The following is a 23,202-nucleotide window of genomic DNA, read 5'->3' on the forward strand; positions in this document are numbered from 1 at the left end:
TCTACACTGCCTATATAATTGGCGCTCCCTGTAGTTCTGGTTTCAGTTCGCAATTTGAGCTCTGAAGATGTCTTCTGCAGACAGAGTGAAATGTCAGGAGAAAGTTTTATACATCGACCATGGCCTAATAGCCTGGAAGTTTTAAGTGAAAGTAAAAAATTATCAAAATGTTTTCTAGGCCGAGTCTATCAATAATATTCATATCAAGGTACCCAGTCATTAATAATTAGTTCCTGAGCAGCAATAGTCATAAAAATGCCTTCACAGAATGTTAAAATTAACATGAGATTGCATAACTATGTTTTCTGAGGCAACCTTATCAATTCCGTCTTCACGCAAAATTACACTTCCAATAACAGTTCGCGTGTTGCCACCTCGAAAACTGAGCTATCTTGACTGTTTCGCACCCACTCTTTCAGGGTGCACATGAGACTGGTCCATCCTTTCTATCAATAAGCGCTGATAGTAACTAGAATATGTAATTCCCATTTCCTGATGAACTGAGTGATATTGAAATTATTATTAACAAATTCTCAGTGCAAGTAATGTCATCAGCACGGTTGGATCTGTATATTAATATTTAAACAGTAAATATAAACAATAAAAAATTCGCTCCTTGGCACCCAGCATGATAGGTGAATCACCACGTCTCTCTCTGCTGCAGTATTATATAGGTCTTGCATGCCCATCCACCATATTGCCAAATAGCATGAGAATGTGCTGTTCGACAATATGGTGTGTTGTTCTATGTGTCTGCCTTGTTATCCTACCTTCTCGTCAGTTTTGTTTAATAAAATCTTCCTACACTGTACATTGAAACATAGCAGTAGAAATCTAACAAGTATGGGCAGTGATGTGGCATAAATACCACAAGATCACCCAGGGGTTAGAGCAACTGTGTGTTTAATTACAGACAAAGTTGTTTGTCCTGGGATACGGAAGTGTTTGGCGCAGTTGGATGAGGTATTGCGTCAAATGCCAAACATGCAAGATTACAAGACATATACATTGGGTATCCAAAACCCTAACTAGACACAGGAGCATGACTTGAATGTGTTCCACTATGGTTAGTTATGTAATCATGCTGTCAGAACACCACTTACCCGTCACTATTCTGGGTGTTTCAAGGTCCTACTGAGACAGTTACAATAAAATTAATTATCTCCAGTATACAGTGCCTTTGCACCCAAACCTGTGCATAGATAAACACTTATGCTCTCTTAACACGAGAATATAACATTAGATTCATGCACACACAAACAGAGATGTTCTTATAACATACAATAGTTCTGTAATAATATCCAGTGAATTTGTAGTCTATTCGTGCGACGGAATCAATTTCAGTCGAGATATGAACTTAGGATTGAATGTGATATCTATGTGTAAGGACTGAGATCTTTGGTATTTTTGTTTGTTATGTTTGAATCTGATCATTTTGGATTATTGTATGACGTGTTCCGAGTTGTTGTAAGTTGAACAAAATTTAATAGTGTTCACTCAGTGGTATTATATATAATAGCGAAAATATGTTTAGCTGAGAGAAATAGTGTGAAAAAGAAACTAAGCGATAGGTGGTGCGTGGTAATGTGTATTAAGAGTTGAAAGGTGATCACATCGTAATTACGACAGTCTTACAGCCTTGTGAATTTGATGTGTTTCATAATGCAGTCCGAGAAGATTCGCTCACCATAACAAACCTGATGTACCTCCTCCAGAATGCTAAAATTGAAGTTATGTGAACAGAAACGAGCCCCACTATACACTAAACATTAACACCTTGGAGAACGTGCAGTAAACTTATCGAATCTAAATGTGACTCGTGGAAAATTACAATTTGTGAATAAGATTGAATATGCTTCGAAATTGAGTGTTACGGAGGAACAGCTAGACTTACGGTACTGAAAGTGGATTTCGAATTTTGTCTGTCAGACGAAGTAAGCACGGGAGACCTGTTTCCATACGAACTAAAAAACTTGTAAAACAAATGTGTGTACGTTTTAACGTTATTCTAACACAAAACCAGGTGGTGCAGAGGATTTAACATAGGAAACTGTAACATACATAAAGCAAAATTACTTTCTATTTCAACAGACCCAGTATATTCAGTATGAGCCCTTTTTAACTGAAATGATTATGGACAGTTTTTAACAAACTTATTTAGACAAGGAACTCCCAGTTCCAAAAATAAAATAGTGGACGGAGTATGTGACCACGTATTGGGCTTGTGAATAGGAACCACCAGACAAAGTTTCCCAACATTTAAATTCACAGAGCAGCAAAATTAATGTTACAGTGGCATTGGAAGGTGCCTCAGTCAACTAGTTAGACCGAAACCATTGATATCAACAAACAAAAACATTTCTTTAACCGATACAGGAAGACGACTTTTACAGATATAGTGAATGTTACCTTCCAGTTTGTAGCACCTTGTAACACACAAACAGGAAGCTTTACATGACATGGTGCACCACTTGCTATCAATACCACGACCCAAATCAGATTTTAAAAACTGATTAAAATGATTAAAGAAATAGCTTACAGTAATCGTTTTAGTTCTTCTAATATGCATGGCAATACATGTAAGAGTGGCTGTTTATCTCTCAACATGTTTTACTGTAAAAGCCTGCAACTCTGTTTCTCACCATGTATTTTATCGGATCCATGTATTATTTAGGTTATGTTTCACTTATTTGTATTGATTTTGAGAGACTACCTCTGTTTGTGTCTCCACGTGTTTTTAAACCTTATATATATGTATTATATTTTAGTTTGTTGTTACAAAAGGAAAGTTGTTAGTCTCTCTATGTATTTAATAACATCCATGTGCTTAGATAATGACTACTTGATTGCTTTCATGTTGGAGACTTACTGTTCGTGTCTTCCATATGTTTGATTGTAAAATCCCTGTGTGGTTATTAAGTTTCTGTTCACTGTTTCAGGAGCTGTGATGTGTGTCTATCCTTGTGTTTAATAATATGCACATGTTTATTTAATGTTTGTGTTTCTGTACATGTTGCAAGAAGAACAGTGTTTGTCTCATCAGATGTTTTGGTATATGTTATCCATACAGTTAATCTGTTGCACTTTCATGTCTCAGGGGAACTTTGACTGTATTTAATATTATCCACATGTTACACAAATTTCTGTGTACTTCTGTTCATTTTGCAAGGCCGAGTGCACTTGTCTCCACATGTTTTAATATAAAAGTTATGTATAGTTAACAAGGCTGTGTTCATTAATTGCAAAAGCAAGTACAATTTTGTATCGACGGATTTAATATTGCTCATCTTTTTCCATTTACTTACTACTGCCCATCTAGTTAAATAATAATTAAGTTTTTATTCATGCCGAGAAAATAACCATGTTTGTCTGCTCCTAATTTTTTGGTTTAATAAACCCGTTTGTAATTATTAAATTTCTGTTCGCTGTTACACGAGTAACTTTCTTTTACGAAAGTAACTTTCTTTAGGTACTCGATGCATTGAATATTAACCATCTATTGTGAATGAGGTTTACGTATTTATGTTAATGTAGAGATAGTGGCAATCCTTGAATCTCAACATGTTTGGGTTATAGTTGTTAATTGTTACAAGAGCATCTTTGTGTGTCTCTCCATGTATTTAAACTATTAATCTGTTAAGATATTGTGCAGTAATTTGAGTTCACCTTGAGAGAGTGGCCGTGTTTGTCACTTCATCCCAGTATAGTAATTACATAACTGTTACAAGAGAAACCGTTGCTGCATCTGTGTGTATTTATATTACTCTTTCTTGTCTCCCCAAGTTTGGATATAAAACTCCTACACAGATAATATATATATATATTTGAAACTGTAACAGCAGTAACTTGTCTCCTTGTGTGTTTAATATTATCTTTTTGTTTAAATTGTGTTTACTTATTTAACTTAACTTTGGCAGAGTGTCTAGGTTTTCTCTTCACAGGTTTGGGCTTAAAATGTTGTAAATTTTTTACATTTTTGTTTGGTACTGCAAGGGCAACGTTTTTTATTTTGCTTGTATTTCATTTTACTATCTCTGTAGTGGTTGCTCCACACATTTGACTAGAAAATCACTGGATATTATTACAGAACTATTTATGTTATAAGAACATCCCTGTTTGTGTGTGCATGAATCTAATGTTATATTCTCGTGTTAAGAGAGCATAAGTGTTTATCTATGCACAGGTTTGGGTGCAAAGGCACTGTATACTGGAGATAATTAATTTTATTGTAACTGTCTCAATAGGAACTTTATTCATCTTTGTGTTGAACACTATCTATCTTTTTACATATTGTGTAGTTCCATGTGTGCAGAGAGAGGGGGAGGGGTATTTTATGTATTTGTACACGTTTCTGTGTTAACCTTTGTGTCAATATTATAGTTTGCATAATGATGCATAAGCTACATAGTCTTCCGCTCTCTCCTCAATTTAATATTATCCATGTAGTTAGTTAATATTATATATTCTGAGTGTGTCTGTTTTTGTATCTCCTCTTGTTTGGGTGTAAAGTTCTGTATAGGTTTTATATCATCTTAAATGGTGAAAAAGCAGCTTTATTAGTGTGTCAGTGTTTAGTACTATCCGTCCATGTACCGAATGTTTACTTATTTGAGTCTATCTTAAGAGATCAAATTTTGTCATGCCAGCTTTTAGATTAGGCCTATAGACTATTGTATGGTTATTATATTACTGTTCAGTGTTTCAGTGATACTTGCATCTGCATGTATGTAATACTACTCTCTCTTGTTGGGAAACACAAGGCTGGGTATGAAACTCCTTCATAGACTTTTTTTCAACTATTACAACAGAAACTTTCTGTGTGTCCCTGCATTTAGTATTAATCATTATTTTAGAATGATGTTTATGTATTTATGTTCATGGCACGAGTGTTGACTATTTGTATCTCCACTTGTTTCTGAGTAAAATCCTTGTATTTAGTACTACCCATGTGTGAAATGATGTTTGTTTATTTGTGTTGACGTTAATGGAGGAACAGTGTTTATCACTTCACATTTTTGACTATGGACCAGTGTATTTATTACATTACTGTGCAATGTTGTAAGGGCAACAATGTTTGTGTCTGTGTGTATTTAATAGTACTTTCTCAACTTAAGAGTGTGTGTGTGTTTTTGTCTCCAGGAAACTGATGCAGCAGAAACTTACATTATCTCTGCATGTGTTTAATATTGTGTATGTGTTTCGGTATTGTTTACTTATTAGTGTTTAATTTGACAGAGTGACAATGTGTATCTCTCCACATGTTTGAATGTAAAACCTTGGTACAATTACTACATCTCTGGGGTCAACGGAACTGTAGGATTCCACCCTGTCCACTTTGGCTTGTGACGTAATGGTGTTGTGGTGTATGATGTCACTATGACGTGGAGTTTTTGAGGTTGTTGTGTTTGTAGGTGTGTTGCTGTATTTGATGTTGCCCTCTGGTAGTGGACATGGATGCGCTGAGTTTAACGTCTGCTACTGGGTTCATTTGAGCTTTTTAGATTGCCACGAAAGCCTCAACAATTTTGTATTTTTAGATTAGATTAGATTTACTTTCATTCCAATTGATCCGTAGTGAGGAGGTCCTCCAGGATGTGGAACATGTCAGAAGTTTTTAGGTCTGATTAGTTTGGTATGTGTTGTCGGAAAGAAATCTTAATTTTTTTTATTGCTTGTTCGTTAGGTACAGATATGCAGCTGTTCTGTCTTATAGCTGAATATGTCAGGTGTCATGGTTGTGGCAACAACTAGAGATCTGGCAGCTTGTAGCACGTATATATACATGTAGCATTGTCAATCGTGTGTGTGTGTGTGTGTGTGTGTGTGTGTGTGTGTGTGTGTGTGTGTGTGTGTGTGTGTGTGTGGGCGCGCATGCCACAAAGGGGGTATTGTTGGAGGATTTTGTTGGTAAGTAAGTTTTCTTTTCGTTTAGTTTTATAGTAATTGGATGTTTTGTGTTTTGTACATTTATGGTAGGTCAGTGGTGTTTTATTTAATATAATGAATATGGGGTATTTGGGTTTTCGAGTTGTCGGGGTTTTGGGTCCGCTTTTCGGAGTTGTGGAAATTGGTTTTTTGGCATTGATAGCTGCGGTTGATCTCTATAGATCAGGGGAAATGTACAATTCCACTTTTTGGTGTTTTTTATTTTTTTGTATCGAAAGCTGCGGTTGAGCTATATAGGTCAAGGGGAATGTCAAATGTCAGTTTCCACTTTTGAGGGTTGTAGGTGGTAGTTTTTTGGTATTGATGGCTGCGGTTGAGATACACTGGTGAAGGGAAATGTGCAATTTCCCTTTATTGGGTTAGGTGTCGGTTTTCTGACATTGGTAGCTGTGATTGAGCTGTATCGCTCAAGGGCAATGTCTGATTCCTGTGGATTTGTTGGTGTAGCTGAATGTTAGAATTAAAATCTTGTGTTATATTATTTATTTTGGGATAGTGTGATGTTTTTTATTGTATATTTAGCACGACCACACCCTAAACCCCCCAATTTTTTGCTGTTGTCCCATTAGTTTCATCTTGTTTTTGGAGTGAGACATTGTTGTGTCATTTTTATTTTTGTTCGTGTTTGTTGGCACTTGTATTTGATGACATCATTGACTTCTTGTGTATGCCGGAGCCGGCCGGGGTGGCCGAGTGGTTCTCGGCGATACAGTCTGGAACCGCATGACTGCTACGGTCGCAGATTCGAATCCTGCCTCGGGCATGGATGTGTGTGATGTCCTTAGGTTAGTTAGGTTTAAGTAGTTCCAAGTTCCTAGGGGACTGATGACTTCAGAAGTTAAGTCCCATAGTGCTCAGAGCCATTTGAACCATTTTTTGTATGCCGGAAGTTGCTGTTTCTGCCATATTGATGATGTTATGGATGAAAATGGATGAGTGGAATTGGATGCTTTTGTGATGCCCATTTCTGTTCGCCGTTAGATGAGTAGCTCCATGTATTTTATATTACCCATCTGTGTAGATAATGTTTGTTTATTTGTGCCCTCATGAAGAAAGTGGCTGTTTCTTTTCCCACACGTTCAGATTAATAGCCCCATGTATAGTTATCACATATCTGTTGACTGTTATAAGAGCAATTTTTAGGTAGTATTATCCATCTATTTAAATAATATTAATTTGTTTTTGTTTATGAGGGGAGAGTGACAGTGTTTGAATTGCAACGTGCCTGCGTGTAACCCATGTATAATTATTGCATTTCGGTTAACTTTGGCAAGAGCGTCTTTTCCTATCTCCATGTATTTGAATTATTTATACATTTAGATAAAGTTTAACCAATTGGTGTCAGTCTTGAGAGAGTGGCCGTGTTTCTTTCTTCCCACATTTGGGTTTAAAAGACCTGTGTAGCTAATAGATACATATTTTATAACTGTTACAACAGAAACTTTATCTCTCTGTCTATTTTGTATTATCCATTTTTTTTAGTCAATATTTACTAATTGTGTTCGTGCAAATGTTTATATCACTGTTATATTTTCTGTGGCTGTTACGTAAGCTGAATTATTTCTCATGCAAGGATATAATATTATCCATATATTACGTGACGTTAATATTTCGGTATGTATTGATAGAGCAGTTATGTTTGTCTCTTGTAATGTTTGGGTATAAAACCTCTGTATAGTTATTACATTTATGCTAACTGGTAAAACAAGCACCTTTGTTGGTGTCTCAGTGTGTGTAATACCATCCATCTGTTCACAAAATGCTTACCTATTTGTGTACGTCTTAAAGACAGTGATCATGTTTGTCACTCCAGATGTTTAACTGTAAACCAATGTATGGTTACTGCATTACTGTTCAGTGTTGCAAGAGCAATGATGTTTACATTTACATGTATTTAGCATTACTCTCCCATGTTGAACGATTGACTATTTGTCTAGAAGGCTGGGTAGAATATTTTTTGTGATTGTTACAGTAGAAGCTTTTGTCACTCCATGTATTTCAGATTAACCCTGTTTCAGTAGTGTTTTCTTATGTATGTTCAATTAGAGAGAGCAACTGTGTTTGTCTTTACATGCTTAGGTGTAAAACATTTTTGTAGTTATATTTCCTGTCACTATTACAAGAGTTACATCGATAGTCTCTCTGCAATTTGATATCATTCTTATTGTTTTTGTCTGTCCTCATTTGGTTTGATAACCCCTGTATTAGATGTTGTATTTCTGTTTACTGTTATAAGAGCAACTTTGGTTGTTTTTCCATGTATTTAATATTATACGTCTGTGTAGATGTTTGCTAACTTGTGTTTAATTTGAGAGAGTTACTGTGCATATCTGTCCAAATGTTGAGGTGTAAAACCTTTGTGTTTGTATTCCGTGATAGAATATTATTCACATGTCAAGGTGAAAAGAATGTGAATCGTTTTATTGTTTTAATATTTATTCTTTCAATAGGCTTTTTAATTATTGTCAAATTAATGTATATATATTTTTGTGCAGGTGGTAGTTCTTGTGTTTTTCTGTCCTCTTATTTCCATATAAATTCCATGTATAGTTATTTCATTTCTATTCACTGTTCCATGATAAATTTTGGTCATCTGCATGTATTTTACATTACCCGTCTGCAGGACTGTTGTGCTGGACTGGGACCAGGGAGGGGTATAAGTTGAGGCAATGAGTATTACAGAAATGTGGGTCATACTTAAGGGAGAGTTCCCACCTATGCAGTTCAGAATAGCTGATGTTGGTAGGAAGTCTCCAGATGACAGGCTGTGAAGCAGTTATTGAAATGAAGAATGTGTTTGGCAGCGTGCTCAGCAACTGAGTGGTTCAGCTGTTTCATGATCACAGTTTGTGGTCATTCAAGTGGACAGACATGAGAGTGATGTAGGAAGTGTGATCAGTTTGAAGGTCTAGGATTAATGATATTGGTGTAAGGGTGAGGAAGATGAGATAGTCATCACATTTCTTTTGGCTGTTACAGGAGTGTCTTTTTATCTTTGCATGTATTTTGAGAGAGCGCATGTGTTTCTTGATTCACATGTTTGAGTATAAAATGCATGTGTAGTAATCACATAAGGTTTCTATGTTGCAAGAGCAACTGTTGTATCTGCTTGCATTTGTTATCACTCTCATGTTAAGAGTGTGTCAAATGTCTCCCTCCCCACAAGTCTGGATTTAGGTATACATATTTTTGTAACTGTTACATCAGCAAATTTTTTTATCTATGTATTTAAACTACCCATTTGTTTGCAAATGTTTGCTAATAACTGTGTTCATTTTGAGAGAGTGACTGTGTTTCTCTCTTCACATGCTTGTTTTTAAAACTTTTGTAAAATAATTACGTTTCTGTCCAGTTTCACAAGAGCAACACTTTAAAAAAATCAGTTTGTATTTAAAATTACATTCTCTGCGTTTGTTTTTCCAAATATTTGACAATTAAAACCTCCATATTTTTTCTGTAAGTGTCATGTTACAAGAGCAACTATATGTCTGCATCCATTGAATGTTATTGTCTCATCTTAAGAGAGCATCAGTTTGTATCTCTGGAGAATTTTGGGTATAAGGACTGTGTATATTATAGGTCATTTATTTTATTGTAACTATCTCAACAGGAACTTTGTATATATGTGTCTGGAATATTATCCATCTGTTTAGATACTGTGTACTTGATGTGTTTGTCTCTCCACCTGTAACATTTCTTGTGCTTACTACTTCTTTGGTGACTTCTGACAGTTGTAATAGTTAAGGTGTGGATTTTTTTATGCCGGTTAGTTGCAGTTTAACCCATATTTAGTTCGAGTTGTTTCCAGTTGTTTCATATTATATTTTGCACAGTAACCTGATATTCCTGATGAATTCTTCTCGGGTTATCAGCTGAGTGGTGACGTCATTTTGTCGCAATGTTTCGATGAGTTTCGTACCCATCATCTTTGGCGAAGAGTTCATCAGTGGAATACGCCAAGAAAGACTGCAATCACATACCTGATTTTCCTGCTTTAATCATTGGTTCATTTTTGTATTTGCGCCATATTCTTCCCATTATGAAGCAGGGTGCTGTTAGATAAAAATGACACAGTTTACATTTTCATCAGGATGTAGCATGCCAATGAATTTTGGTCTGTGGTGCATTTGACACACTGGGGAGACATTTGGTGTGTGTTAGCCTTTTCCGCATTATGCTGTGCAGTCCTTTGATTCTTAATTTTTGATTATTGTTTTTGTTGAGCTAGTTAATTGCTCAATGGCAGTGTTTTCTGTTCTTACGCCTTTGCTTAGCATCACAATATTGACCAGCCACAGTGAAGCTGCTTTACTCTAGGATCCCATTTCATAAATTGGTGTTATACATCGTAGGGATATTCTTTCTCGTCCCCCCGTGGGTTCAGGGGTAAGAATAGACAGGCTATTCCTGCCTGTCGTAAGAGGTGACTAACTTGGTGACTCACATGTTTTGGCCTTTATGTGATGGTCCCCTGTAGGGTTTGACCTCCATTTTTCAAAATTGTCCCAAAGAGTGAGCCAATTGGGGAAGGTGTCTTACATGGTGCATCGTGACCATCATGCGCTGAGACCTCTCGCATCCTCTGTTGATGTGGATCTGCACTTCCACTCGTTCTCCAGCTGTTGGGCGAGGTCACCCTCCTGGGTGCGTCTTTCTCCATCTACCGTGGTCCACAGCTCGCGGCCGTGTTCTCGCTTCCTGAGCACATGGTCCTGGGTTTGATTCCATGCGGGGTCAAGGATTTTCACCTGCCTCGAGATGACTGGGTGTTGTCCACATCATTTCCTCATCATTCATGAAAGTGGCGAGATAGGGCTGAGCAAAGGTTCGGAATTTGTATGAGCACTGATAACCGTGCAGTTGAGTGACCCACAAACCAATCATCATCATCATCATAGTCATATCCATCCACTGTTCAGTATCGCTTTCTGCGCTGATGACGATAATGGTCTTCTTAGCTCTTTTGCACCTAATATCCAGGACGTAGCCAGTCCATTGTGGTTGGGCCGCCATCTACCCTTTTGGCTGTAGCCCCCTGACTACACAGGGATCGCTCTGCTGATGCCTGCGCTGTTAACTCCCCACATATGCCTGTCACCCTGGGGCATCGCGACTCCCGGCAATGGCCATCCTTCCAGGTGGCCTATGCGGTGGGTGGGTGGTACCTGTGGGGAGGGCCCTTGGTCAGAGCGGGTGGCACCAGGGGTGCCAATTTAGAGTGGCAAGGTATTCATTTCATCTGGTGAATCCATTGGGATTCGAGGGATAATCAGGTTGCCACCGGTGCATTTGAGGATGATACATTGCCAGAGTAGGTCAAGCTGATGGTCTACCACTGTGATGTCAAGCCATACATCCCTCCCCTGATGCAGTGCTTTAAATGCTGGAAGTTCGGCCATATGTCTTCGCTCTGTACTTCCAGCAATACATGTTGAGATTGTGGACGTCCATAACATCCCAATACTCCATGTACCCCACCTCATCGCAGCCGCTACGAGAAAAGTTGTCGCTCAATCAGTTCATTGAATTCTCGTCGCCTCTCAGAACTGGAAGACTATGCCTTTATCTTAATGATTCACTCACTTTGGTGGAGACATACCGATTCTTAGGACTGATTTTCGATACCCGATTGAGTTGGCTACCTCACCTTTGTCAGCTTAAGCGGAAGTGCTTGCAGCAACCCAGTGACCTCGCCTGCTCTACAGAGCCATTGTTGAGTCCTGCCTTGACTATTTGAGTCTGGTTTATGGTTTGGCGGGACCCTCAGTGTTGCGTTTACTGGACGCAGTGGACCACTGTGGCATTTGCCTAGTGACTGGAGCTTTTAGAACGAGTCCAGTGACCATGTCCTGGTGGAGGCTGGAGTCCCTCCATTACGGATCTGACATGCACAACTGCTCGCCAGTTACGTTGCACACATTCGTAGTTCTCCTGAGTCTCTGAATTACTGTCTCCTTTTCCCACCTGCAGCAGTTCATCTCCCACATCTTCGGCACAGGTCAGGGTTAACGATTGCGTTTCATGTGTGATACCTTCTCTCTGAACTAGAGTTCTTCCCATTATCACCTCTACTTGAGGTCCATTCACATACAACTCCATGGTGTACAGCTCCGCTGAAGCTTCGTCTGGCCCTAAGGACTCCGTTAACCCCGCCACTCTCTGCTGTCACTTCCTCTCGATTCTTAACGTGTTCTGGGGCTCTGAAGTTGTTTACACTGAAAGCTTGATGGCTGATGGTAATGTTGGCGTTGCCTGTGTCCACAGAGGCCATATTGAACAGCATTTCTTGCCCACTGGCTGCAATGTATTCACTGCAGAGCTTGTGGCCATATTTCATGCACTTCAGTACATCTGTGCCTGTTCTGGTGAGACGTTTTTTCTTTGTTCTGACTCCCTGAGCAGCTTACAAGCTATTGACCAGTTCTACCCTCGCAATCCTTTGGTAGCGACCATCCAGGAGTCCATCTCTGCCCTGGAACAGTCATCGTTCAGTGGTGTTTGTGTGGACCTGATGACACGTCGGAATACCAGGCAACGAACTTGCTGACGTGCCGGCCAAACAGGCTATGCGGAAACCACTTATGGAGATGGGCCTCTCAGAAACCCCTGCAGGCAATAACATCATTCGTGACTCGGAAGATTATGCGTTGGTGGGAGGCTCAGTGGCTGGAAGTGAGGGATAATAAGTTGCGAGCGATGAAGATTTCTGTCCGACCGTGGCTTACCTCCTTCAAACCACGACGAGCTGGGGAAGTAGCCCTTACACGGCTTCGAATAGGACATTGTCCATTGACACATGGTTTTCTGTTACGTCGTGAGGAGCCACCAACGTGTCAGACATGTGGGACACAGCTGTCGATATGACATATTTTAACTGAGTGTTTTATATGCGAGTTTGAGGGAAGATTTGTTTCCTACCAGACCTGCCCTCTATTTTAACTAGTAATGAGGCGAGTGTGGCTAGAGTTTTACGTTTTTGTGTGATGTCTGGACTTCTTCCCAAAATATTGGGATTGAGATCTTAATGTGTTGTAAAGTGGTTTGGTCACCCATTATTTGTAAGTGGTCACCCAGCCACAGTTAATTATTTTTACTGGTTTTGTACCAGTATTTTATTTTTAGTTTTATCTACCTGTTTTGATGTGCTGTGTCCAATTTTGAAGTTTGAGCATTTGCACTTCTCACAAAGATCAGCTCTGAATTGATCCTTGTTTAAAAGATCTTGGTTGCACTCGTCAACATTTATTTTGGTAATGGGCGCTGATAACCTCGTTGTTGTGTGCCCTAAAACACTTCATCATCATCATCATCATCATCTCTGAAACTAAGGTGCATTCTGTCTTATACCGCAAGGTGCATTCTGTCTTACGCCGCAAGGTTTTTCGGCTTCGTGAGATGGAGTGGCATAGAAGTACACACAACAAACTTCGTGTCATTAAGGAGACTGTGAATGTGTAGAAGTCTTCCCTGCGGGCTTCTTGCAGGGATTCAGTTATCCTTTGTTGACTTCGCATTGGCCATATGTAGCTCACACATGGTTACCTCCTCCATCGTGAGGACCCACCTCAGTGTCGCTACGGCTCCCAAATGTTGTCCACCTCTTATTGGACTGCCCACTTTTAGCTGCTCTGAGGCAGACTTTTAACTTTCCCAGCACCCTACCCTCGGTGTTCGGCGACAATGCCTCAACAGTAGCTTTAGTTTTATTACGTTTTATTCATGAGGGTAGGTTTTATCATTTGATCTGAGTTTTAGCACATGTCCTTTGTCCCTGAGTGTCCTCCACCCTAGTGCTTGCTGGGTGGAGGTTTTAATGTGTTGCAGAGTGGCTGACATCTTTTTATTCTCATGGTCAGCCAGCCATGGTAATCTGCTTTCTTGTTTTAATCTCTTCTACCTGTTTCTTGCATCAGTGGTTTTATTCTCCCCTTTTGTCCATTTTAGTGTTTGTTGCCCTTCTGTCTTGTAGTTTTTTCCTTTCTTCCATCTGTGTTTTGTATGTCTCCATTGTTTTCCTCCCACCCTTGCGGAATTATTTTAATCAGTACGAGGGACTGATGACCTAGCAGTTTGGTCCCTCCCTCCCTCTTTAAATGAACCAACCGACCAACGTATTTCTGCATGCAATCTGTAATGATGTATGCGAAAAGTTTGTCTCGTGTGTTAAGCAGCTAACTAGCCACGCCCTGCATTTATAGCAACAGTCTTTGCGACAATGCACCAATCAGCGATAAGCAATCGGTGCAGACTTAATTTGTTTTCCTGGACTCAGACGTGATTTCAAGTGTTATCTACCTGTCCCTCACATATTTGTGTACCTGATTTTGTATGTTTTATCTGAAAGTTTTGTCTCTTATGTTAAGCAGCTAATAAGTGACACTCTGCATTGTAATAATGTTTGTGACAATGCGCCAATCAGAAATATGGATTCATATCGGACGCTCTGCAAGAGCAACTTAAATGTCTTTCGTTTAGGCAACTGGAATTCCAGATGTTATCCGCCAGATTCACATGTATTTCAGACCCAATTTGTTATGATTTTTTATGAAAGTTTTGTCTCATGTGTTAAGCAGCTACCCAGAGACGTCACCCCTGTTGCTCCATCTACTTCAGGAGCAACACCCCCCAACCATAGGGGACATCAGTTCCCCCTTGCCAGCCCGAGAATCGCTCTGCTGATGCCTTCTTTGGCTCCTCTCGCCAGGAGGACCTCCCTTCGCAAGTTCCGACCAGTTTAAAAGTGGACAGCAAGGGCCACCTGGCGGGATGGCCATTGCCGGGAGTCCTGATGCCCCAGGGAGATGGGCATCTATTCCTTGGCATACATGGGGAGTAAACGGCGCAGGCATCAGCAGAGCAATCCCTGTGTAGTCAGGGGGCTACAACCAACAGGGTACATGGCGGCCCCACCACAATGGACTGGCTTCCGTGCTGGATATTAGGTGTAATAAAGTCCATGGTCGTCGCCTCCGCAAAAAGCAACACTGCGCAGTGCATAATGGAAATTGCACTCAGAAATGCATCCGCGCCAAAGAGATGGAGAATGAGCGGGACAGCAATACGACGATGTAAAGCTGGCTAGAAGTCTCAATGCACGATGGACAAAATGCACCATGTAAGGCGCCCTTCCCCAATCACTCGCTCTTCGGAAGAATTTTAAGATATGGAGGTCAAACCCGGCAGGGGACCATCACATAAGGCCGAAACGTTTGAGACTCCTTTTAGTCACCTCTTACGACAGGCAGGAATACCGCAGGCCTATTCTAACCCCTGAACCCGCAGGGGGGGGGGGGGATGGGGTGGTGGTTCTTTTGTTGAGGGCCTCGATTTCGCTGGTCCCTCAGACTTGACGGATGTCACTCCTGTCGGTGCTCAGTCGGTGGCAGCAGGTGACCCAGCAGCATAATTTGCCTCCTCGGTCCCTACACGCCTTTCTTGGGCATGGACAATGTAATTCTGCAGTGGAACTGCAGTGGTTTTTTTCACCATCTTACTGAGCTCAGACAATTTCTCAGCCTTAACCCTTTCCTCTGCATTGCTCTTCACAGAACTTGGTGTCCGGCAATGCGAACCCCCACACTTCGTGTCTATCGGGGTTATTATAGGAATGGGCATCTTCATCCTTCACTCCCTTCACAGCGAGTCTGTCACTCCACAAACATCTTTAGAGACTGTCGCTGTTCGGGTGTGGACTCCCTAAGCTGTTACTTCTGTAGCTGCAGTCTGTATCTTCCACCAGATGGTGATGTCCCGCGGCATGTCCTCGCTGTGCTGATAGCCCAATTGCCACCACCTTTTCTGTTACTGGGCGATTTCAACGCCCATAACCCTCTGTGGGGTGGATCAGTGGCAACAGTCCGAGGCAGCACCGTTGAGCATGTATTGCTCGATCTTTCCATTTTAAATGATGGTGCCTTCACACATTTCAGTGTGTCACATGGCACGTACTCAGCAATCGACCTTTCGATCTGCAGCCCTAGCCTCTTACCATCTGTCCATTGGAGTGTGCACGATGACTTGTGCGGTAGTGACCACTTTCCGATCTTTCTGTCACTGCCACAGCGTCACTCTTCTAGGCGCCCCTGCAGATGGGCTATGAATAAGGCTGACTGGGACTTGTTCTCGTCCATTGCTACTATTGTCCCTCTTTCCAATGAAGCCATCGATGCGGTGGGTAACTTGGTTACCACCAGCATCGTTACTGCCGCAGAATCTGACATTCCCTGTTCTTCTGGGTCCCATTGGCGGAGGACTATGCCTTGGTGGTCGCCTGAGATCGCTGAGGCGATTGAAGATCCCAGGCAGGCGCTCCAGCATCACAAGCGGCATCCCTCATTAGAACACCTCATCGAATTTAAATGGCTCTGTGCGCAGGCCTGCTGCATCATTCTCCAACACAAGCAGGAGTGCTGGGATAGATATGTCTCTACCATTGGCCTCTGTACGTCGCCATCGCAGGTTTGGGCCAAGATTAGGCAACTCTGTGGCTATCGGCCCCCCGTTAGTGTCCCTGCGCTTTCACTGAATCCGACATCATTGCAAACTGCTTAACAGAGCATGTTGCTCAGAGTTCTGCTTCTGCGAATTACTCACTGGCCTTCCGCTCCCTGAAAGAATGGCTGGAGTGTCAGAGCATTTCCTTTGACATGTGCCACCCTGAATCGTACAATGTTCCATTCGGTGAGTAGGAATTTAAAAGTGCCCTAGCTGCTTGCCCTGATACAGCTCCCAGGCTCGATCGCATACACTGCCAGATGCTCAAACGCCTCTCAGTGGACTGCCAATGACGCCTCCCTGACTTTTACAACTGTATCTGGGTTGAGGGTGATCTCCCGTCACAATGGTGGGAAAGCATCGTAATCCCCATTCTTAAACCTGGCAAGAACCCTTTGGAGGTGGACAGCTACCGCCCCATTAGCCTCACCAACGTAACTTGCAAGTTGTTCAAATGCATGGTGAGCCATCGGTTGAGTTGCCTCCTTGAGTCTCGGGACCTCCTGGCTCTATCTAAGGGCGGTTTTCGCCAAGGACGCTCCAACATCGACAAGTTGGTGTACCTGGAGTCTGCCATTCGGTCAGCCTTTTCCCGGCGACAACACCATGTTTTTTGTTCTCATGAAGGCCTGCGATACGACTTGGCAACTCCACATTCTCGCTTCTCTGCATGAGTGGGATCTACAGGGACCACTCCCGATTTTTATACAGAACTTTTTATCCTACCGCACTTTCCGAGTTCGCGTTGGTGCTCCCCATAGAGCTCCCTGTACACAACAACCTGGGTTCCTGCAAGGCTGTCCTGAGTGTCCCACTCTTTCTAATTGCCATCAATGGTCTTGCGCTCCCAGTAGGATCGTCAGTCTCTCCCCTCCTCTATGCTGATGATTTTTATATTTCTTTCTGCTCCTCTTTTACTGTTGTAGCTGAACACCTTTTGCAGGGAGCTATCCGGAAGGCGCAGTCATGGGCCCTCAACCACAGTTTCCGGTTTTCGGCCGCCAAAACTTGTGTGATGCACTTCTGTCACCGCCGTACTGTCCACCCCCATCCCGAACTTTACCTCGATGAGCAACTACTAGATGTAGTGGAGACTTACCACTTACTGGGACCAGTCTTTTATGCCCGCTTATGTTGGCTTCCCCATATTTGTCAGCTTAAAGACATGTGCTGGTGGCATCTCAGTCTACTTCGATGCCTGAGCCACACCGACTGGTGTGCTGATCGTCGTACACTACTCCGGCTGTACCAAGCGGTTGTCCTTCGCCGGAATTTTCTCTCTGCTCTTGGCGAGTTTGGGGGCTCAGACATGATCTACACTGATGGCTCCCTGGTTGACGGTCTTGTTGGCTTTGCTTACACTCATGTTGACCATACAGAACAATGCTCCTTGCTTGTTGGCTGCAGTGTATTCACTGCTGAGCTGGTTGCCATCTATCGCGCTCTTGCACATATCCGCTCCTGCTCCGGTGAGTCCTACGTCATTTTTAGTGACTCCTTAAGCAGCCTACAAGCCCTCGACCAGTGCTTCCATAGACATCCCTTGGTATTGTTAATACAGGAGTCTCTTTATGCCCTGTACAGGAGTGGACGCTCAGTGACCTTCATTTGGACCCCAGGCCATGTTAGGATACTGAGCAATGAACATGTTGACTGCCTGGCCAAACAGGCCACCAGTAAACCATCTCTGGACATTGGCCTCCCGGAGACTGATTTGCGAGCAGTCTTACGCCGCAAAGTTTTCGAGATTTGGGACACTGAATGGCGCAACCTGACCACACCAAACAAACTCCGTCTTATCAAGGAGACGACAAATGTGTGGCGATCATCCATGCGAGCCACTCGCAGGGACTCAGTTGTCCTTTGTCGGCTCTGCATTGGCCACACCCACTTGACACACAGCCATTTACTGCGCCGTGAGGACCCGCCTCTGTTGCTGTGGGTCGACTTTGACGGTGGTCCACATTTTGTTGGCCTGTCCCCTTTTAACTGTTCTCAGGCAGACGTTTGCGGTGTCTGATACGCTCCCTGCCTTTTTGACAGATGACACTGTCATGGCAGGCTAAGTTTTGCGTTTTATTAGGGCAGGGGCCTTTTATCACTAAATCTAAGTGTTTGTCGTTTTTTTAGTTGAGTCTGGCCTTTGGCCTACGATTTTAGTCTGGGTTTTTTGGTGCGTTTGTAGGTGGTTGACGTTTCCTTTTTTGTCTCTATGGTCGACCAACCCCTGTCAAACTCTGTGCGATTTCAATTCCTTTTGTCTGATGTCCGTCTGAGTCTTTCTTGTCCTGCGTCGTCTCATGTCGTCTCCATCGTTAGTTTTTATTCTGTGTGGGTGTTTAAAGTTTTTTGGAACAAGCTACCGATGTCCGCAGCAGTCTGGTCTCTTCAATCCCACTAACCAACCAACCAACGAACCAATCTAGCGACCCCCTGCATTTATAGTAACAGCATTGCAGTGTTATCTGCTTGTCTCTCACGTATTTCGGGACCCGATTTGTCATGCTTTTTCCGAAATTTTTGTCCCTCTCATTAACAGCAATCGTTATTTTGTGCGATTGTGTTTCCATGAGTACCAACAGTCAGGCAGTTTTGGCAGGATTAGTGTCAAGTTAAAGTTCTAGTTTTCTATATATTTGTTTCACCTACCTACTTCCGAATACTGTCATGGTTGTTGGTTTTTGTTTTCTTCCATTCCCCTTCGACTTCTTGCTTTTTCTTAATTGTCATCACTGGCGTTATTAACTTTTGTTTTTTAATAATTAACTAGCACATACTTTGAACCTTAGATTTGGTATAGGTTGTTGGCGATACATGTCTTTTAATGTTGATACAGCATCTTGCAGTAGGTTTATTTTGTTGTGATATTTGGTTTCTGTCTGCTGGATGTTTATTAGTTCACCGATCTTTAATTCTCTAGGGCACTGATGACCACACAGTTTAGAGTCCCACAAACCAACGTCGTCGTCGTCATCATCATAATCGTCGTCGTCGTCGTCGTCATCATCATCATCATGATTGTCATTCTGGTACCGAGTGTCGTGGGTTTCGAATCCGCGCCAGACAGCATGGAACTTGATGACCACCAGAGGTCGCGCCGTACATCATTGCTGCCCGCACTCCTGGACCTGAGTCTAATGTGAGGGAGCCACTGTGGAACATGTGATCCCAGCGGTCAATAACGACATACCCTGTCGTATATTTAGGCAGCTGCCTCTTACTACGCAAGGCAGTCTGGTCTATGCACTGAGTTGGTTGACATCTCGCTTACAGATATCATGTTTACGTTGCGTGTGCTTACTTCATATTTACGAGTGGAAATTGTTTAGGTTTTATGAGGTTCTCTCTTGTGACCATGTTGCTTAATACTTTGATGTTGATCTTGGTGTCTTACTCGGTTGTCTGTCGTCGTGCTTGTCCTTCAATTCCCATTCATCCATCTTATTTGTCTGCGGGCCGCTCCCGTTCGGTCCCGCTGCATTTGTGTTAGTGGCAACCCCGCGACCATTCCTGTCGCAGTTACAACAATCATCATCATCATCATCCAATTCTCATTGCATCTGTAGTGTAGATTCTGAGTAGTAGCGCCTTAAGAATCCATTGTAATGCTTAATTTTGTATTGGTGAAGGTCGTTTCACTTGTCATTTGGAGGCAATTCCCCATACTGTACACCCAAATAGTTTGGCGGGTAGGTAGTGGCTTGGAAGAGATGGATCGTCATGGTTTAGGCCGGGTCGTTGCTTAGGAAGAATGGAATAAGGACTTTCGCCATTTGCATACACTTTCTCCTTTTATCTGTAATGTCGTTCTTAAAGAACAGCTGCGGTCTAGTGTAAAATCTAGGTATTTAACAGATGGCGGCCATAATACTCTGTCATTGTGCAAACTGAAGTGTTGATGCAAGGTAGGTGATTTCTGTGAGAAATCGGTGCAGTTGCTTTCTCCGTGTATAGTTTTCTCTCTTTTCCATCTGCACCAAGTTTCTGTAAAGTTAAGGTGGTGGTGTAGTTTGCCTATATTTCAAAGTGTTGACACCCTGATGTATAAAACATAGTGTCATCTGTGTATTGTGTGAGTTTAATTCCTTGAGGCAAGGGAATGTTGTTTATGTAGGTATTGAATAGGGTGGGCGACACTGAGGACCCTTGCGGAATTTCTGCTTCCAAGGATTTGTTGTCGAGAACTTGATTGAAGTGTACCATAATTTTTCGCTCTTGTAGAAACTTGTCTATCAGGTTTACATAGCAATCTGGAATCGCGGTGTTGGTGATTAGTTTTGCGGTTAAATAGTCACACCAAACCTTATGATACGCTTGTACCGAATCAAGAAAAAGTGTGGTGATATGCTTGGATGAATTAAAGTTGGCTGTGATTTGTTCTACTACGTGCAACACCTGCATTTCACGTGATAGTTTCTTTTTAAAGCCAAATTCCTTGGCTCTTATGGTGTAGTGTTCAGCTAATGGAGCCTGGATACGTTTTAACAAGAGTCTCGAGTACTTTGCTGATATTGTTCAATACGCTAATTGGTCTGTGGTTTTTCAGGTACTTTGAATCCTTCCCTTGTTTAGGAATGGTAGGTACTTTAAAACCTTCCCTTGATTATGAATGGTAATAATCTTAGCTTTTTCCCACTGTTTTGGGAAGTATGCGAATTGGAAATATGCATTTATTATCCTTATTAACGAAACTGAAGGTTTTCTAGGTAGGTTCTTGAGAAGTTTGTTGGATATTCCGTCCAATTCTTGTTCCAATCTTCCTTTCCTCTTCAGAATGTTCGCGTAATTGTGGTTGCTGCCAGTCCGTTTCTTTCTTAGTGGGAAGTGCATAGGGCCATACTGTTCTTGAAAGCGTTGCCATTACAGGGTGGTGGTCAGATGTTAGAGCGTTAACTGTGTGTAGTTCTAAGATGGTGTTCATGTTTTCTGTTATGGCATTATCAAGGTCATCTGTTTGTTGTCTGGGGTGGAACAGTAGGTAGGTAGGTTGGTTCTTGTGGTCTGTGTACTTCAGTTGGGAGTACATTCTCTATATCGGCTAATATGAACCCTTCTGCATTGGTTCTTCTGCAGTTTCATGCCAGATGTTTAGAATTTAGGTCTCCAAAGATAAAAACTTAGTTTTTGACACGTATGAGGCCCTCAATATCTTGTTTGGAGTAATGTACGTTTGGTCACAAGTAGACTGCTCTGAATGTCATCTGTCTGTGTGTGATGTTCACAGTGACAACATTGTCTTCTGTATGGTTGATTCTTGGTAGGGGTACTTTGTTGTGGTATAACGTTCTGATTAATATAACGATCTTCTGATTATTATGGCTGTGCCACAACCTCTACCATTTGCACTGCAGCATCCACATCAACATCAGGAGGGTCTGGAGAGTCCATGAGTAATTCCAGTACGTTCTCATGGAAGCGCTCACAGTGATAAGTATGGCGATGGGGAGGAAGAGTGGCTCTGACAACATCAATGCCAAAGATGATTCTGAGGTGGTCTGATGACAGCTAACACAGCGATGCAGCAGTCGTGGTGCCCAGTGCCCAGCACGTCTGACTGCCCCCTCCCCCGGTAGATGGTTTGCTCATCTGGACCAAGAACCAGTTTGTCATTCCACTGGGCAGTGTGTAGGAGTCGATAACCACTGATTTCGTGAGTTGGGAATTCCAATCTGAGTGCTTCATGTTTAAGCCATCTGCAATGAAAACCTGCCTCTCCCACCAAGGCCAGCAGTACGTCGAAATCTGCCTCTTGAAGGTTTCCCCAGGTTGCAGTTGGTGCTTCTGGAGTGATGAGTGGAAGTAAATGGCGGTACCACTGCCAGCTGTTTGCTTGACATGCCAGTAGCAAGAGTGGTTTGCTACCCACATCTTGACATTGGGCTTGAGGTGAGTTTCACACACCAGACACAAGTCGAGAGCCTTGTCCTGCAGGAAGTGGCGAAACTCACCCTGCTGGTGGAACAGGCTGTTTGCGTTACAACAACAAATGGTTAGACCATGGACATGGGTATTATCTATGGTGTAGCTTGGCAGAGATGGAAACAGCCTGGAAGCCTCCATGACTGCTGTGACTAGCACTGGCAGTTGGAATATAAGTGTGTTGAGGAAGCTCAAGAGAGCACCCAACTCCACAGCATCTGGGCCTGTTGAGGGAGCAACCAGTGGTGGGTGCGTGAGTAGGGGTGGCAGGATGCAGTTATACAGCCAAATCCTGTTGATGTGCCATGTGTCCAGCAATCTGCTGTGTGGTAGAGTGAGGCAGACATATAGTGTCATCCACTCCTGGAGTGGTCAGCCTGGGTGTCAGGTGGCTAGGCTGTCAGACCAGACACAGCAGTAGTTTATGACGGAGTATCGGGTGGTGGCTGCTGCGGCAGAGAAGGGAAGGCTTCCTGCTGTCTTTGGGAGGGGCAGGCGCCTCCCCTGTGGTGGCAGCAGTGAAGCTTGTGGCGAGCTGCACCTTAGGCGCAGGTGCTGTCCTATTTTGTTACCTAGGGCATCTTCTAAATGCAGTGCAGCCACTGTAGCTCGCCACATTTGGCTCGCTACAGTTGCACATTGTGGTGTGTCCTCACACTTCTTCTGGTATTTGTGGCTCTGATGAGGGCCGGCACACTTCACTTAGCATGCCATGGTGCAATAGCGTGCCACATGGCCAAGGCTTTAGCAGAAGCACTGAACCCTTTTCCCTTTGCCCCTGAGCAGCTTGACTTCCATTCCAAATCAAGTGACCATTTCCAGCTGGAAGATCTTCTGGGTTTA

This window comes from Schistocerca nitens, chromosome 9, assembly GCF_023898315.1.
Source record: "Schistocerca nitens isolate TAMUIC-IGC-003100 chromosome 9, iqSchNite1.1, whole genome shotgun sequence".
Taxonomy (NCBI): Eukaryota; Metazoa; Arthropoda; class Insecta; order Orthoptera; family Acrididae; genus Schistocerca; species Schistocerca nitens.